The sequence below is a fragment of the Carettochelys insculpta genome, chromosome 1, assembly GCF_033958435.1.
Source record: "Carettochelys insculpta isolate YL-2023 chromosome 1, ASM3395843v1, whole genome shotgun sequence".
Classification (NCBI taxonomy): Eukaryota; Metazoa; Chordata; order Testudines; family Carettochelyidae; genus Carettochelys; species Carettochelys insculpta.
In genome coordinates, this window is record NC_134137.1 from 79,979,719 (window position 1) to 79,991,883 (window position 12,165).

The following is a 12,165-nucleotide window of genomic DNA, read 5'->3' on the forward strand; positions in this document are numbered from 1 at the left end:
ATGCCTATGTCTACTGGTGCTGCTAAATTAGCTGCCCCCACCCTCAAGCAATAAAGTGAGTGAACTGGAAAAAAAGTCCCTCTAGTAAATCCAGTTAATGAGATTCATAAAGAGGTCTCTTCACCCAAGAGCCAAGTACATTGCCTGGTCTGCTGCTGAGTCCCTGCAATGAGAATTTTGCCCTAAAATTATCATTGAGATAACACTGGATTAAATATCAATGATTAAAAGTTAAGCTTGGGGAGACTAAAAAAAAGAGATATCAACTATTAATTTAATTTCAGGAAAGAAAGCTACCACCCCCATTCCTCCAAATAAATGAATGAACCTAAAGGTCCACTAAACACTCCCATTTCAATGTTTTATTTTTAATTTTATTTGTATAAAATGTTCCTTAGAAGACAGAAAAATCTGAGACAACAAAAATGCATTCCTATAGAGACTCAAGCTACACAGAAAAAAAACCTGTATATTCAGACTGTATGACTGAGTCTCTCAGAAACATTAGATTAAAATGTGTGCTTCTTTGAACAACCACGTGCTGTTCACCACTTCTAAACTAAATAAAGACAGACTGCCAACAAAACCAAAAACAAACAAACAAATAAAAAACAGATTGTATCTACAGGATTCAGAGGCATTATTTTAATTTCACAGAGGAGAAACATGACAGTTCATAATTACAGCAGGCACCAGTGGGTTGTGGATTATCAAATCTTTAGTAATCACACCCACATCTGGAAAAGCAAAATAGCTTCTTCTCCAGTTGAGGACTCATGAGTATGTGTCCAAACTTCTCCTCAAGGACTTGATCTCACACTGCACTCCAGTGACACTAGCACTCAAGAAACCTTACTCTTGTCCTTCAGGGAAAAACAGAAAACAAAACAAAACAAAAATAAAAACCAATTCTATCACACCTCACACCTGGCCAAGTGAATTTGGCACTTTAAATGCAAGACAGTGTTCATGCACATGTGCATGAGTGAATTGAAAAAGTGAGTTACCAGCCTCTGCATAGGTTCCAAATTCGCACAGACCTCCTCCTGTACTATGAACAATTAACAGACAAATTATCAATAAAACAAAGCCTGATCTAAAACTTCTCACCAGGATTTTTTCACTGCCTCTGCACAACCTCCAGGTCTCTACTTTTGGATACAGGTGGAAGAGTGCTTCCTCCCTTATTGAATATGTCTACATAGCAGCTGGGAGTGTGCTTCAGCCATGAATAGAAAATCATCTAGCTCTACTGCAGGGAACATGCTAAAAATAATATCGTGGCCATGGTGGCATAAGCAACAGTTCAAGCTAGCCTTGCATGTACAATCCTGCCTCAAACCCTATGTTCCCTGCTGGTTCAAAAATGCAGACAGTGCTAGGAGAAAAGGAAAGCACAAGTACCTGTATAACAGTCTGGACTATATGGTCACCACTTTGACAAACTTATGATAAATCTTGTCAAAAATATGCTTTGTGAGGCAACTTTGGGAAAGTCAATCTGTAATCAATTACTGTCCTGTTGAAAAATATATATCATCACTGTATACAATGGTATGAGATTTTTGCCGTATGTTGGTTACTGAAACATGTTGTGAATCACGAAAATGCCCATAGACTAGTTACAGACCAAAGCTGTGTGTGTGGGGAGGATAAGACAAGGAAAACTCATTGAGGTCATCCATCTTCCCAATTTACAGAAAGACGTGGTTGGATAATTTCTCCTTAGTCTGTACCAAATTTCTACTTTCCTTTCCCCCCACACCTCCCAGAGCCATCCAAACTAAACTCAGTTTAACTTTCCTGCCTCCTTCTATTTTTATCCAACTATGGCCAAGGATTAAGCAGTTTACACCACACTCATACAAGAAAGTTATCTGACTGTTCAATAAATCTTTCGCACTTTGGTAATGAAGACCACCCAAAGGGTTGATTTTATGCATGCATGCACAGTCCATAAAGATATTCTTTTAGGCTACGTCTACACGTGCAGCCAACATCGAAATAGTCTATTTCGATGAATAACGTCTACACGTCCTCCAGGGCCGGCAACGTCGATGTTCAACTTCGACGTTGCTCAGCCCAACATCGAAATAGGCGCAGCGAGGGAACGTCTACACGTCAAAGTAGCACACATCGAAATAGGGATGCCAGGCACAGCTGCAGACAGGGTCACAGGGCGGACTCAACAGCCAGCCGCTCCCTTAAAGGGCCCCTCCCAGACACAGTTGCACTAAACAACACAAGATCCACAGAGCTGACAACTGGTTGCAGACCCTGTGCCTGCAGCATAGATCCCCAGCTGCCGCAGAAGCAGCCAGAAGCCCTGGGCTAAGGGCTGCTGCCCACGGTGACCATAGAGCCCCGCAGGGGCTGGAGAGAGAGCATCTCTCAACCCCCCAGCTGATGGCCGCCATGGAGGACCCAGCAATTTCGACGTTGCGGGACGCGGATCGTCTACACGGTCCCTACTTCGACGTTGAACGTCGAAGTAGGGTGCTATTCCTATCTCCTCATGAGGTTAGCGACTTCGACGTCTCGCCGCCTAACGTCGAAGTTAACTTCGAAATAGCGCCCGACGCGTGTAGACGCAATGGGCGCTATTTCGAAGTTGGTGCCGCTACTTCGAAGTAGCGTGCACGTGTAGACGCAGCTTTAGTGTTTCAAGACTTGTGAATAGCCTATAAGGATACTGTTTTCCTATGGATCAACAATATACCAATAGCCATAGTTAGAGAAATATCTTTAGGAACAAAATCAGTATATTGACGTATCTTAATGTTGTTACATCAGATTATAAAACTAAGTTGGTACATCAACTCTTAGTAGCATGACAAACCACCACACTTTGTTTACTGAACAAATGTTCTATAAATTCTGTACTAGCAACCCTTTAAGACATTTTTAGTTCTCCATCTGGAAGCTATAGAAATATGCTCAATCTCCAAACCTAGGCAGAGACAATGAACACTTAAATTGCAGGGATAACTGGATGGTACTAACAAAAATAGTCCTATTTAAATAATTGAGTTAGACTGGATACCAAATGCTAAATATTCAAATGAGCACTAACCATGAATAAGTTCCTGAAAACTATTCCAACAATTATAAATCATGAGCTCATTTGTGGAAACCATGTTCAATTCTGTGGTGATTCAAGTTCAGAACAAAAGGCTAATCTAAAGGACAAACTGTTTACAACAAATAGGTTCAACTAGTTGTGATATTGAGCAAAATTGCTTTCCTCTAAAAATGAATTTCACAAGCATCATTAGACTTGTATGAAACCTGAAAGATAAACCTGAGGTTATGTGGCCACATCTAATATTTATGAGGAATATCTAACATTTTCCAATAGGATAATAAGAATTATCCCACAAGTCATGAGTGAAAATAAACAGAATGTCACCAGAAGGCATTGCATGTCTCTCCACATAAGTACAGGATACATAATAGAAGAACAAATAAAAAATGATAGAAACAGCCCTTCTACAAAGCAGAGGAAGAATAGCCATTATTCTTATTTTCTCATTGGGAAAGAGTCCCTGGGGCATAACTTCATCTTTCCTATCTGATATCTTTTTTTATAAGTAAACAAAGACATCTCTGAAATGTGTTCTAGGATTCTCTCTCTCTCTCTCATATTTTTGGGATACATAGGGGTTCTTTTTTATTTTTTGTTTTGTTTTGTTTTGTTTTCCTTTTTTCCCCTATAGAAAAGAGGATGAAGAAGCTGGTTAGGCAATAAAATCTAACATGAGCTTAAAATCAAGAAGGTGTGTAAAGGTGTGTCATAAAGCATACCCAATGGGCCACCATCCTGCCAGAGGCCATGGCATGAGCAGCATATTCAGCTGGGCCACTCAAGTAGACCAAACGCTTTACACCAGGCTCTATTGTTTGCCCTCCTGGGAGCCACTTTAGTATTAAACACAGTTCAAACAGCCTGCAAGCCAAGCCCCAAAGCACAGCTGTACCACCTCCTGCACCTTAAATGGCCTCTGCTCTTTCCAGCAGGCACCTGTAGCAGCTTCTCTATCAGAAGCCCTTTCATACCACACCTGAGTATCTTCCACCATGCCTATATGCCTGGTCAGTCCTCCTCTTCTTCAGCCCTAACACAGCTACCCCAGCCCTTCCAGGTAGATCAGAATCCTACTCTTCCTAGCAGGAATGTACACAGACTCTTTGCTGGGACCTCATCCTTACCAGGACAGGGAATTTTCCCTCAGTCCTCCTCACCAGCCCCCTGTTCCCTGGCTCCAGCTCTCTACATCAGCCCATTAGCTGCTCTCCTGCTCCTCTGTTTTCAGCCTACTCCAGCCCTCGGTGAAGGCTCTACAGCTTGCAGGCAGCAGGTAACTCCCTCTGCTGTTCCTCCTACCTTCACCCCCTTGGGCTATGTTCTCTGAACTGGGGAAGCAAGCCAGAAAATGCCTCTTGCTGCTCTCCTTACATTCAGTCTTCCCCAGGAAACATCTTCTGGTTTTAGCATCTCTCCTCTGCCTTCTCCCCCAGCTAATTCTGGCAGCCCTTATTCACCAGGTCTCACTCTATCACTGGATGTCCCAGATCCTTTATAGCTCTAAGCATTGCCCTGCTCTCTTAACTGAAGAAACAGGAGCACCTGTTCCTGCAGAGGGGACCTGGCTCTTCTTCATTTAACTGGGGCCAGCTACTCTCTGACAGTGTATGTCTGACTTCTTTGCAATAACAGTAGAAACATCTGCAACTTACTGCATTGTTCTATCAGCTATTTTAACTATGCATTAATGGAGAAGAGGAAAGTTCAATGCAGCAAAACCCACGTGCGAACAGTACTAAAAAGTTGTCCCTAAAAGGTTTGGTTCACAAAAGACATTTTAGCTTTTGGTACTATCCAGATCAGTCCACCCACCAAGACATATAAAATTATGTTGGAGGGTTTTAAAGACGGAGACCTTTTCTGATATTCCTGCTACTTGCTGCTTCTGTCTAGGAGAGAAACTGTGTTAATATTTCTGATTCTAGAAAGCATGAGAGGAATACAATAATTTTAGTTTGTTCTCACCATGCCTCAAGAATTACATAGTTTGTGTTCTGGGGGAAAAGATTGGGTCAGATTTTTCTCTCCTCCTTCACCCTATCTGAAATGGTTCATTCATCCCCAATAATGAGACCAACCATTAGGAAACAAAAAGTTACAGAAATAGATAAATGATCAAGTATTAATGAACTCCCCCCGACACACAAACACCATTTGGTGTCCTTCCCCGTGTGAACTGATCATTGCATTGTGAGGTGTGTATATCCAAAAAGCAAATCTACTCCAGCCCTCATACAGGGGTTCCACACACTAAGGAAAAGTCTAAACAAAAAAATCAGTTGGGGCTAACAAAATTAAATATTCAAAATGTCACCATCTCATTCTCTTAACTTTTTGCTTCCAGCTTTATTTCAACAATGTCCATTTAAACTGTAAGCGATTTGGGCCAGGAATCTATCTTCAAACCTGTCTGTAAAGCACTTAGCACACAGTTCACACTGTGCAACTGAATAGCAATTCAATAAATAATTATAACAGCAGCCATAAACACTGTACTCTGACCGCTCAGGTTCCCTGCATCAGAAGGAAAGCTCTCTCTCATCACATTTCTTAAGCAAGTACCTACTTTGCTTTTATTATTTTAGCGCCTCCTCCCAGTCTGTCTCCAAAGCCATCAGACCTACAAGCATCTCAATAAATTATTCATGGCCATGCTTCTCCACATCAAATGTGGGACTTCCTGGAAGGCTTCCCCATTAATATCCATGGACATGCAAACAACCTAAAGAAAACCATGAACATTTGTAGGATAAATCTATAAGCAAATCCCTAGGCCTATATTAATCTTGGAAGTACACCACTCCAGTGGCCTTACAAGGTATTTGTGAGGCAGCATGTTTTCTTTCCCTCATTCTCACTTTCACTCTCACTCTCCTTTCATATCTGATGTACATTCTGATTTCATACATTTTGATTCTCATCTTTTCTCGTCTCTACTCTGCATATCTATTATAGCTCAGGATGACCTCATTGCAAGACACTGGAGCTGTCATTTGTTCTAAATCCTCCTCTGCCTCAGCCTCCCACAGCCATGCACACTCCATTCTGTTCACGAACAGCTGCATCACAGCTGTCAGTCTGAATGGCAAAGATGTCCTTTACTGATAAGACTGTGCCTGTGGCAGAGAGCTTCTTCGAACAACTAATTAGCGGGAGGTAAGCCACAGTGAGGTTTGGTGCTGTCCATCAAGTGTACTGCTAATGTTGACACCATCAAGTGTTCTGTCATGTGTGGCTCTTCATTTGGGAAAAATGGCACACCCTCTTTTTGTGGTTAAGGAAAGAAGGTGGAACACATGTTTAAAAAATACTGCGCAACACAGATGCTCATTCTCTACCACAGCGTTCAGGGAAAAAAGGAAATTTCACACCTACAAATGCATTTGTTATGTGAATGCTTTATACCTTCTGGTTTGTGGTGAAATCCCTATACTGATACCTCAGAGGTAAGAGGAAATTTAAACACAAACACACAGTATTACAACTGGTAAGAGAGCATTTGTCTTCATGAGTTGCCATTTCTGCAGGTTACACATTAATTTATTCTCCCCACCCCAACCAATCTCTAATAAGTAAACAATCCTTGCCTGAATTTTCAACAGTTTCCATCCCACCATCAACCTTAGCCTGGACCAGTCCACACAAGAAATTTACTTCCTAGACGCTACTGTGCAGATAAGCAACGGTCACATAAATACCACTCTATACCGAAAACCCACGGACCGCTATGCTTATCTGCATGCTTCCAGCTTCCATCCAGGGCATACTACACAATCCATTGTTTACAGCCAGGCACTAAGGTACAACTGTATTTGCTCTGATCCATCAGACAGAGACAAACATCTACAAGACCTTTACCAAGCTTTCCTGAAACTACAATACCCACCTAAGGAAGTGAAGAAACAGATTGATAGAGCCAGACGGGTACCCAGAAGCCACCTGTTACAAGACAGGCCTCGCAAGGAAAACAAGAGAACACCATTGACCATCACATACCGCCCACACCTAAGGCCTCTCAAGCACATCATCAGTGATCTGCAGCCCATCCTGAACAATGATCCTTCACTCTCACAGACCTTGGGAGGCAGGCCTGTTCTCATCTACAGACAGCCTGCTAACTTTAAACAAATCCTCACCAGCCACTACAAATCACAAACTAGTGACTCTAGGCCTGGAACCAGCCCCTGTAACAGTCCTCGCTGCCAACTCTGCTCACATATCTACACCAGTGACATCATCACAGGACCTAACATCAACTATACCATCGGGGGCTCCTTTACCTGCACATCTACTAATATAATACATGCCATCATGTGCCAGCAATGCCTCACTGCAATTTACATTGGCCAAACTGGACAGTCTCTCCGTAAAAGAATAAATGGATGTAAATCAGACATCAGGAACGGTAATGTACAGAAGCCTGTGGGAGAGCATTTCAATCTCCCTGGACACTCAGTGGCAGATTTAAGGGTGACAGTTCTGAAACAAAAAAATTTCAGAAAACAAATGAAGAGGGAAAATCTCTGAGCTGCAATTTATTTGCAACTTTGACTTCATTAACCATGGGTTAAACAGAGACTGGGAGTGGCTCACAGTTTACAAAGACAAGTATCGGAGGGGTAGTCGCGTTAGTCTGGATCTGTAACAGCAACGAAGGGTCCTGTGGCACCTTATAGATGAACAGAAAAGTTTTGAGCATGAGCTTTCGTGAGCACAGACTCACTTCATCAGATGCTTCATCATTCTCTGCTTTGGGTGTTGATAGCTCCCCATTAGACACTGACAATGGCTCACATCCCGCTGTCTGATCTGACTTGTTTTTTCCTCTTTTGATAAGTACTTTTGATACTGGGCCATTTCCACCTTGCTGAATAGACCTTGTCAGCTCTGGCCCTCCCCCTTTACTGGGACCCCACTCTTTAAATACCGCTCTGAAACCACTCCCCCGACTCATGCATCTGATGAAATGGGTCTTTGCCCACGGAAGCTTACGCTCCAAAATATCTGTTAGTCTATAAGGTGTCACAAGACTTCTTGCTGTTAGCTGCAGACTAACACGGCTACCTCTCTGATACTTGCCTGAATGTAGAATCTCCTATGATCTTTTCTAAAGTAAAGTTTATTCTTCATACACCAAGCACTATTAGGATCTCACAACAGGAATTAGGTGAAGTCAAATTCTAGCTGGATGGTACAGGTTAGATTGCAGAGGCTTTTTCCATAAGGCAGGATAAATAATTCAAAATAAATTGATAATAAGATCACTGAAGGCCAACAAGTCTTCAGAACCCCATGGGGATCCACCATGTCTAATTTCAACAAGTTTTATTCAACTGACCTCCAACTGTCACTAAGCTCAGTTGCAGTATTTTAGCTCCTGCCTTGGTCTTGGTGGAGATGGGGGAGGGTGTCTCACAGAGGCACAATCCCAGAAGATCTAAGAACAATCATTTTGCTATCACTAAAGATTGCCACTGCATCCCTCTATCACTCTGGCTGCACCAGAACTAGGAGTGAGATGAGATTCCTCCCTCTCCACATTTGCCAGTGTTTCAATGTTGGGCAAGATCCATGCAGTAGGTATGCAAAAGAGGGAAAGTTCCCTTGAGACCTATCTCTTGCACATTTACACAGAGGTGAAGGAAATGTGTCCTACACAATTTAAATAACACAAGGACCTTGGAGACCAGATCCAATGATGACTGATGTCAACCAAAAGATTCCTAAGGAGTTCAGTAGGAGTTGGATAATCCCACACCTCCCCCCCATCATAATTAGTCATTAAGGCCATGTCTACATATGCCACTCCCTTTTGGAAAGGGCATGTTAATGAGGCATTTTGGAAGAGGTTAATGAGGTGCTGGCATGCATATTCAGTGCCTCATTAGCATAATGGCAGTCAGTGATGCTTCAAAAATGCAGCTTTCGAAATGGAGACTGACTGTATAGATGCAGGTGTTTTGAAATAAGCACCACACTTTGAAATGCCCTCATTCCCAAAACAAATTGAGAATAAGGGAATTTCGAAGTGTGGGGTTTATTTTGATGCACCACATCTATACAGCCAGTCTGCATTTCGAGAGCAGCACTTTCAAAGTGCATCTGGCTGCCATTATGCTAATGAGGCACTGAATATGCATACCAGTGGCTCATTAACCTCTTCTGAAGTGCCTCTTTAACATGCGCCTTCTGAAAGGGAGGGACATTTGTTGACATGGCCTTAGTGTAGTGTTTCTGATGCTTTTTGATACCAGGGACTGTCTCGATGCCTTCCTAAACTTTGTTGGTGAGACCTCATAGATTAGCACTGATCCGCAGACTGGTCATTCATAAACACTAATCCATTGCATTCCAAACCAGATTGTCCTCTTCAGTCATTTTCCAGCTACATATTTTTGGTTTTTGAACTACAATAGATTCTTTTCTTATTTTCTTAAAATATGGATGAGAACATGGAGACAAATCTTCAGTTTCACTTTAGTAGCCACAGGGCTCAGACACTGTGATGAAAAGGCTTTTAATGACATTCCATTTCTCTTACAAGTAATTTTATTATTCACTTTTTATCCGAAACTTCCACTGATACCTGAAGAAACAGAAAACTCTGTTATGAGAGCTCTTCACTACTGCCATGTGAATGATTGCAATCATAGCTTTAAGTTAACTCCTGGTACATCAATATGAAATGTATTATATAAAGAAACTCATCCTTCAATATAGCCAAAATTGCTGGGTTAAGCATGATGAGATAAACCAATAATGATCAGAGAAAGGCATATTTTATATGCATATAGTACTGCAGTAGATATATGTAAAAACTAAAATATATTAATTCCACAGAGACTCCTGGCAATCATTGCCAAAACCAAATTTGGCTAGCAAAGAATGTGTATGTATTGCTCTAGAGAATATGGTTTTCCACCTAAATTATATATGTGTTGTGGGTTTTTTTTTTCAATTTATTCTGTTCTGCAATGTTTTTGGTAAAGTGCATAAAGATTTTTCACCTGTACTGATCCATTCTGCTGGATATTTCAGTATTGTTCTATCTCCATTTTGTGCATGTGCATGTTATATGTGTATATAGTTCAAAAGTAAAAAACAAAAAAACAAAAAACAAACAAACAAACAAAAAACTACTTGAATAGAAGCCATCAAATGTGATGCTCTTTTTTGCTGAGAGATATTGGAATATCATTATCATCCAGTTTCACAAACATTCAGGCAACAGCTTAATTTTCTCAAATTTTCAATGTCAACAAAGCATGGGTTATAAATGCAGGTGAAACACAGAATATTTTCTCATTTTATCAAAATGTTACTCTTGATTTTGATTTCAACCTTCCTGGCACTATAATCTGCAGATATAGTAATTGGCCATCTGCACCCATGAATTTCACATTTGTCTTTCTGCCAAATTTACCAGGGTAAAATCTAAAATGCACACTTATTAAAACCTTTCCATTAATCTCCCAAATTCAAGAATTTAGATTTCAATCTGACATTGACTCTGGGATTTTATTTCTACAAGGAAAGAGGTCTCATCACAAAAATTCATACAGGGCACACCAGATCACTTTGTAAAACTACTTCCGGTCATATGTCAAACATACTGAGAGGGAACAGCTATTCATACTGAGATTCAGCCTTGTGTGACATCTATTATCAGTAAGGTTCCCTAGCAGAGACTCCAGAATTTGGCAATAGGTCATTGCTGTATTTGATTTAATTTTTCAGTGTCTGTTTTGCCTGGGACATTTACATGAGGTGAGGATGACAAGGCAAAATGACTGTGCATTTCATTTTTTTATTTCCAGATGTACAATACGTTTCTGGATTTCAAATCATTTTCCATAACAAAGCTAGACATTTATTTAGATGCATTGCATGGTTCTTCTTTCACCACTTAATACATATACACTGACAAAATGGAAAATTTGTCAACTATTACTTCTCTGAAATATTTTATCAATACAAAACTACATCAACAGCATAAAAACAGCTAATTGTTTTTGTCTCTAGTATTCTATTCCATTCTATATTAGATTCTATCACATGTAAAATAAAACTCAACATGGTTAAACATTGAACAGAAAACATTTGTGTCTTAACGGACTAAATCAAAGTAAGCACACACATGCAAAAATCGCACCCCCATTAACTTCACTGGGCTTTGAATCAAGCCTTAATTGATGAGGCACCAAATACTGCTCAGTTACCCACCTGACCTTATTGAAATCAATGAAGACAGAATTGGTTCTGGGAGGTTAAAAGACGCATTACTTTTAAGACTCTAATCCATTTATTTATTGAATTCCTTGTTTAGATCAATGATCAGTTTTCAGAATATGGAGACACAGACAAAACACACTATTTACTACAATTGTGAGGATGTTCTTGGAACATACATGCATACAGTGTTCCAGCAATTGAAAATCCAGGAGGTGCATGCTGTAGCTAGAGAGGGTGATAAGAAAACCCCAATTCTGAGAGTTAAGATCAGAAGAGTAGAAGAACAGGTGGAAAGGTAGGAGGACGGAAAAGAGGCAACATACAAAGTAGCCTGGCAGTCAAACCCTGTTTTCAAAATCAATGTGTTGTGAGATGCTCTCCAGAAATTTACAAGGGAAAAAAAAAACAAAACAGCAAAATTGCACAAAACTGCATTTTCCCTCTCCACTATTTCCAAGCCAATTCAAGGACACAGTCAAATTCTGTGTGTTCCCTGAGCTTTGGCACACTACACTGATGTTTCACCTGCTGGCACATGCCAACATGGTTTTGAAAGCACGCATTACTCTGAAGCTGTACTGCTCTTTCAGTTCATGTGATGTACTGAGCTACTACAGCGATGTGATCTACAGTTAAGAATACCTAGCTAGATAAAAGCTACACCTTCAAATACCAGAGAAAAATTTAAACCGTTCCCAGAGTTCACATGAATACTTCTGAGTACTATTTTCCCCCCACTGTTTGTTAAGGTTTAGTACTTGTGAGAATTTTAAATTTCTCAATTTTCTTTCCTCGGTCATCTTTTCATACTGCAAACCTTTACACGTTTTTAAGCCCACACATGAGTA

General features: G+C 40.6%; 1 protein-coding gene across 4 annotated transcripts in view; it reads right to left on the reverse strand.

The window, feature by feature from the left end:
- PCDH9 (protocadherin 9) overlaps positions 1 to 12,165 on the reverse strand; it is a 1,024,529-nt gene that overhangs the window by 604,497 nt on the left and 407,867 nt on the right. The gene's annotated exons all lie outside the window — the stretch shown is intronic.